The sequence below is a fragment of the Leptopilina boulardi genome, unplaced genomic scaffold, assembly GCF_019393585.1.
Source record: "Leptopilina boulardi isolate dan_hultmark-lab unplaced genomic scaffold, ZJU_Lbou_2.1 LbouV2_392, whole genome shotgun sequence".
Lineage (NCBI taxonomy): Eukaryota > Metazoa > Arthropoda > Insecta > Hymenoptera > Figitidae > Leptopilina > Leptopilina boulardi.
The window spans coordinates 3,467,341-3,474,956 of NW_026137965.1; positions in this window are offsets into that span (position 1 = coordinate 3,467,341).

The window sequence follows — 7,616 nt, forward strand, 5'->3', positions numbered from 1 at the left end:
TTACAGAAGGTAAAGAAATTTAATTAATGAACGAAAATTTAATTGAATAATTGACAAATGTCAGTAAAATTAAGTAAACATTTTACATTTAAATTCTTATTATTATATTAAAATTAATTAGTTTAATTTAATTCTTGTTTTTTAACTTTAAATGTTTTGTTTACTATGAAAAATTAGATACTTTTTATAAGAAAAAATGGTGAATTTTTTTGAAATCTTACCTTTTTTCTGTTTTGATTTTTCCATAAATATCGATGATCACTATTTTTCCATGCGATTGATTTTTGACAGATGATGAAATTGAATGAATGACAGATGTGAATGAACACCTTTTTAATAAAAAAAGAAGAATATTTTTTGTTTTTCCTTCTCTCGATTATATAAGTAAAAAATAGGGGGAAAAAAAAGAAGAATTATTCGCACGTGCAGCCAAAGAAGCAGGTTGTTTGTTTGAAGACAGTTAATAAAGTTATTGTATAGTAGGTGGGCCCAGCGCGAAGAGGCCAGACTGTCCCAGCAGGCGCTCGGATGGCTTCCTATATGCAGGCAGTCTGTTCACTTGCCGTAAAGCAAAATGGTAACTTAATATTAGACTTGAATATAAGTACGGTAATTCCACACCATCGTCTAAAGTAAGCCTACACCAACCCCCCATTCAGAGTGTGGATCCCCACCCACCCTTCCCTTCTTTCCTTCTTTAAACGCCCTCGAGCGTGATAATGCAATGGTCACTAGATATCTTCTAGGTGCGAATTGCAACCACCTTCTCTATATGTTTTTTTTTCTTCTTCTTTTTATTGGTTTTGAAATCGCATAAAGATGCATCCCTTTATATATTGCGACCTTGTTGGATTATTTTTCCTTTTGTCTCATCATCTTGTAAAATTTTTTATATAATACGCTTTGTTGCATTCGCTTTTTCTTTGTTTATTATATATATTCGTTTTTAATAATCCTCTTTTGTGCGCATTTAGAAAAAATAATTTTATTTTTACTTCTTCCGGGTGCTGATGATTTTTATTCTTTTGTTTCACTTAATAATGAAATAATAGTAATAAAAATATAAATAATAGTAATTAATAAAATAAAAATTATTTCATTTAAATAGAAATCTTGGTTGAAGTGAATATTAATTTAATAATTTCAAATAATTGATTATTTGCAATTTTTTTAGGACTGTTTTTTATTTTTTTTTTATAAAAGAAAAATTTTTTCTCCGCAAGGGAAAGAATTTTCTTTTTCTTGTATTGTAAATAAAAAATTTTCTTTTTTTTCCACAGGTCATTGAAATGCAGTCATTGGTTGATTACGGATAAATTGTCGTTGTATTGACAGAAAAATGACAGTACTGTTTATTTATTATAAATCTCAGGCGTATCTTGTTTCGGAATCAGACCCAGGTGACCACAAGTTGGCATCGTTTTCAAGTTTTATTTTCTAACGTTACGGACTTATGCTTACGTGGACATTCATATATATATAAATTTATATATATAACAAGTAAGGAAAATATATTTTTTTTTATTCTTTTATTGAAAAGAAAATTTTGAAATTTTTTATTTGGCAAAAGCGTCGCGACGCTATAAAAGTTACGCTCATAGCCTTGCATCGAAATCCCTTGATCGTCGTCCCCTCTAAACAAGTATACTATATGTATACGCACGATATCCACACACACAACCCATGAAAAATTAACGACGCGTTCAAATCTCCGTCTTTCAGTGAACAGATGTTCATATAATAATAATTATTGTTAATATAAAAATTCACGTCACCATTTTCCAGGAATTATTGAATATAATCACGAATTTACATTTTTGATAAATTAGTATATAAATGCAAATAATAAATGTACAGATATAATTTCAATTTTATGAGTGAGCTTTTTGAAAAAAAAAAATTTTATTGCTTTTAATAATAACAAAAATTCATTTTACAAGGACTTGAAATTTTTTGTAGTTGTCAATCCGGTTCGACAGTTTTTTGGAGCACGATACATTTCCAAAAACGGAATCGAATGAAATGACTTCTTGGTATAAACGATAAAATATTACAAATCACTTTAACATTAAAATTTTAATTGAACTTATTTTTTATAGGCAAAAGTAATCATTAGTTACAAAAATAATAATAATTCTTTTTAAAAACTTTTTTTAAAAAAAACAATACTTAAAACAATTAAATATTAAAGACTAATTGATTATTATTGATGCATGACAAAAAATATTGAACTCTTTTATTGGAATTAATTGAGATATACATGCACAATATCGTTGTTTATTTTATTTGCATGGTTTATTTTTGTAAAAAAAGAAAAGGAAATAAGCATTGTTTATTTTTTTTTTTGTGACCTCATTTTGCTTAAACCATGTAAATATTGAGTTATATAAAAATCGAACTTAAACGCCAACGACACAACAATTTCATGCACAATCATCAGCACCATATGTAATTATTATACTGGAAAATGTGGACGTATCTCATGCGTGAATTTTTAATCGTTGGTGAATTCTTAATTTTTTTTTTCAATTTTTTTTTTTTTTAATTAACTAAAAGAATTGAAAAATATTTTTTCAATATTCTGAACATTCGGACAAATTTTTATTTTATTTAATTTTTGCTTTCTCTGACAACTAGTAAAAATAAAAAAAAGGTAAAATTATTTAAATCAAAAGTACTGGATGATGTAATTAACAAATAAATATTTATTGAATCAAATGTTTATATTTGGATCTAATGAATATTTATTTGACCCAAATAAATATTTATCAAATCATAATTACAATTATTACTAAATTTGATTTGAAAAATATTTATTTTATTCAATATTTTGCTTGGATAAAAAAATAATTCATTTGGATTCAATTAATATGGAATAGAATAAAATTAATTTGATAAATAGTGAGAAAATTTTATTTGTTAATAACAAATCCGGTTTTTGAATCAAATAATTTTCTTTTCACTGAAAATATTTAAATTATAAACGTTTCGAATTTGAACTCATTTAAAAAAAAACGAATTTCAATAAACCCTGTAAAATTTTTTCAAAGAACTCCTCACCTTCAATTCTTCACAAATATTATTTCCTGACACTAAAAATGTCTAATAACAAATTACGATTTTTTTTTTAAATTAAATTTCAAACAAACAGTTAAAATTATTTTCGAAAAAAAAAGAAATTAAATTTCAGAAAACAATGGTTATTTAAATAACAGCGCACAATTTTACGTCTCGTATCCATTCGCGTGTTGATTCATTCACGAATCGGATTTCGCGGCGCGAAGATAAGGGTTGATTTGAATAGTCTTGTACAACGGGTTGCCTATATATGTGCAATATTAAATGATAATCTCGATTATACAAACACTGTGATTAACATTGTATAATAATGTTAATTGAACATGTTTTACATGATTCGCGACGAATTTTGTATATTTATGCTTCAAGTTTTTAACAGTATGGAACTAGGGACACGACTGATCGAGTGACCGAGGGGGTTAGCATTGTAGGAATACCCCTCCTTGTGCGCTTGTATATAGAATTACGCAGGACAACACATGTGTGTTGCTCGATGGTGCACATAGTCTTTTCTCTTTCTCTCTCTTTCTTTCAAACATATATATATATATATATATATATATACGTGCCCAGTTTTAGTCTTCCCTCTTTTTACACTAAGAGAGAACCCATGGGGTATTGGGGCATGGAACTGGGGAGAAATAACCCCCTTCCCTCATTTCTCTTTCCCCTAAAGTTCTCCCACCTTCCCCCCTTCATTCGCGTGTGTGAATCATGCATATCGATTTTCTTTCGTTACTTCATCGTTGTTTTGAATGTACGTATTGCGTGCTCTCTTACGTTTTTCGTATATACATATATATAGATTGCATTCATATGGTTGACGCCATTCGTTTTTGTACGCGCATGGGGATTCTTTTATTTTTCAAGGGAAGGGAATATTAGGTCTTGAAAAATTACTCACTAAATGCCCAGATAATTTTCTTCAACTCCAGAGTTAATTTATTCAATTAGAAATGCCTTTATTTTCTATATATAGGAGTTTTTTTTTTTCCTTTCTTAATTTCTTTGAAAACAAAACATTTTTTTTTTTTTTGTAAATTTAGAAAATATTCAAATTATATAATAATAAAATGCTTAGTCTGTCCTTCTGTCCTAACTTGAAGTTGGCCTTTTCTGATTTCATGTGTTTTTTTGAATAGTAATCTTATGACGTGTCAAATTTTGACAATTATTATTTTTCTCATTTTTGCCAAAGTTGAATTCCAAATTTCGGAATAAGTTTCTTTAAAATTCCAAATTCGAAAATTCAATTCACGAAGCTGAAGTACACAACGTTTACCAACGAAATTTTTTTTAAAGTTGTATATTGATTCAAAAATTGTATACAAATACAAAAAAAAATTTATGATGAGAAAAAAGATGCGCCAGGAAATTTCGTACAAGATAGTAATTTAAAAAAAATTTATTTTTAAAAATTAATTTTTAAGGTACCAGGGGTCAACGAATACCTATTAAATATTAATTATAAAAACATAGGCCTCGAATCAACTTAAAGACACAAAAAGTCGTTTTAGTCGATTTATATTCCAAAAAAAAGTGGATTTGTTTTTTATTTTAACAAAAATATTTTACAGATTTTTAAATACATTTTTTTTTTAATAATAATCCTTTTCGAAGGGTTAAGGTTGAAATTTTTAGAAATAATTAAATTTCAAAAGATATTGTTAATTTTCAAACAATTATTAAACTTTACAGAACTAAAAATAATTTATCAAACAATTTTTGGAAAACATTTTTTAAATTTAATTGAATTTTCAAAGATTTAAAATTGAGATTTTTGAAATTAATTCAAACTTTAAGTGTTTTGAAATTAAAATTTTAGATGATTTCACTAAAAATTTATTAGAAAATGCGGACAAAATACAATAATTTGAAAATTATTTTTAATTGAAAAATGGTTTCAGATAGTTAAAATTTCAAAGAATATTATTAAAATAGTTAAAAATAATTGAATTTCCTTTGAGTTATAATTGAAATTATTAAATTTCAAAAAAAAAAAATTTCAATGGACAATTTTAGAAATAATTAAATTTTAGATGCTTTTAAATTTAAATTATTGAAAATTCAATTAATTTTGAATTCAAATTTTTGAGAATAATAAAATTTTATTTGATTTTAAATTTGGAAAATAATTGAATTTCAGTTCATTTTGAATTGAAAATTTTTGGAAATAATTGAATTTTAATTGAAATTTTGGATAATAATTTTATTTAAGTTCATTTTTGATTGAAAATTGGGATAATTAATTTTGAATAGAAATTTTAGAAAATAATTGAATTTTATTTCATTTTAAATTGAAAACTTGGTAAATAATTAAATTTTAAATTGAAAATTTTGGATAATTATTGGATTTTTAATTGATTTTGAATTAAAATTTCGGGTAATAATTGAATTTTAGTTTATTTTGAATTGAAATTTAAAAAAATAATTCAATTTTATTGCGATATTTGTTTTTTAAATTATAAACAATTGTTAAATTTCATAAAAATTTTGAATTGAAAAATAATTTTGATATAATTGAATTTGTGATGTATTTCATTAAAATTATTAAAAATAATTAATTTAGTGAAGAATCATTGTAGTTGAAAATTTGTTAAATAATTGAATTGAAGAAGATCTGAAGAAGATCCACATTTTATAATAAAAAAATGTATTTTATTTACATTTTTTTTCAAATGTAAAAAAAATGTCACATTTTATTAAAATAAGTCGATAAAAGTCGTTTTTTTGAAAAAAGTCGGAAAAAGTCGTATAATCCGAGGCCTGTAAACATATAATTTTCATTATTATCATTTAATATGTGATAATATTCTAATAAATTAAATTATTATTAATAATATTAATCTTTAATTTCTTTATAACAAATAATTAAATACTCAATTTGGCGCGTTTGCGCGCGTTTAATTTTGCTAGTTATTAATAATATCAAATATATAAATATTAAAATTATTGGAAATTGTTATTCGACTTTACGATGTTCTGATGTATTATTATTATTATTATTATTATTATTATTATTATTATTATTAAGAAAATTATCGATTAATATTTTCTGAATACAAATTTTAAGAATTTAATAAAGTGAAAAATTCATCGATTTCAATCCCTATAGGAAAATTATAAAAATTCCGGAAATTCAGCAGCGCAAAATTTCATCTGCTCACCGGAAACTTAAACTCCTTCCCATGGTTTAAGGAGACCGGAAATTGAGCGGTTGTATCGAATGTGAATGGGGGGGTGACTCAAGAAATCGATTTTTATCCCCTTGAAAATTTTTAAATTTTGTCGATTCATTGCCGGAAAAATTCACATTAAAAAAAAAAAAAATTTGTTTCTTTATTTTTTTATTATTAATATTTGATAAATTAATTATTTTTTTTTTTTTGCATAATAATAAAACAGGGGTTCCGGTGTATCAGTTTGAAATTTAGAGACTTGAACTTTCACGTTGCTGTATGCACTTCAGACAAATTGGCCATCTGCACACGCTCGTCTAATTATTTTTCTTCTCCGTTCAATATTTTCTATGGAAATATTTTTTTTCATTTTTTGTTATGTAATTTAGTTTTCTTGAATTTTTTAAAAATAATTTTTTTTTTCCGAAAAATTGTTATAAAGTAAAAATATTTTTATAATTAATTTTTTGAAAATATACATTTTTTAATGAAAAAAAAAAAAAAATATTATCTGACACTTGCTTTTTATTATGCAAAAAAAAAAAAAAAAAACACCGGAGCAAGCTTATCAAATTTCACAAACGTTCTGATCTGAGAATGATTCTCTTAGCGAGTTAATTTTGGGCTTAATGATATTAAATTTCGAGAAAAATTTGCTTGTAGATTTTTTTTTTGCAAAATCTGTGCTGTATATAGAAAATGCTTCTCTCTACAATTCCTTCGTTTTTAGAAAGAGCTATACATAAGGGCAGAAAGCAGTGCCCAATTCTTTTTTGCACAATAGCTCTATGCCTCCCCTACTTGGACCCGTTCTTCACGTTTTTTTTTTCACCGTCCTTTTCTAATAACCGTTCTATTGAATCGTCACCTCTTGCTCCCACGTATACATGTATACAACACGAGTAAAATGTGTCCCCATGTATATGGTGCAAGTGATGGTGCTTAGTACAGCCCCTCAATCCACCCCGTAATAAACTTCTTTTGTCTTTGGCCACCCTCCCTATCACTTCTCGCTTTTTTTTTCTTTCTTTCATTCCCTTGTCCTTGTCTTTTCGAAATACAGAATCGCGTATATATATATATAAACTTTTTCAAAGCTGCCCGCGCGCCAACTTTTTAGGGGTTGTTTCTTTGAAGATTTATCAATAAAACACTCTTCAATCTAAAAAAACGCGCCACTGTAGGACTTGGTATTCAAATAGAAAATCTTGATTTAGAAACAAAAAATTTAATTTTTTATTCTAAAATTTTTATCTCTAAAAACTTATTCTCGTAATAAGAATTCTGAATAAAATAAAAACAAAAATGATTTATAAATGAAAAAAATTAAATTAGGTAAAATATTAATTAAAATTCATA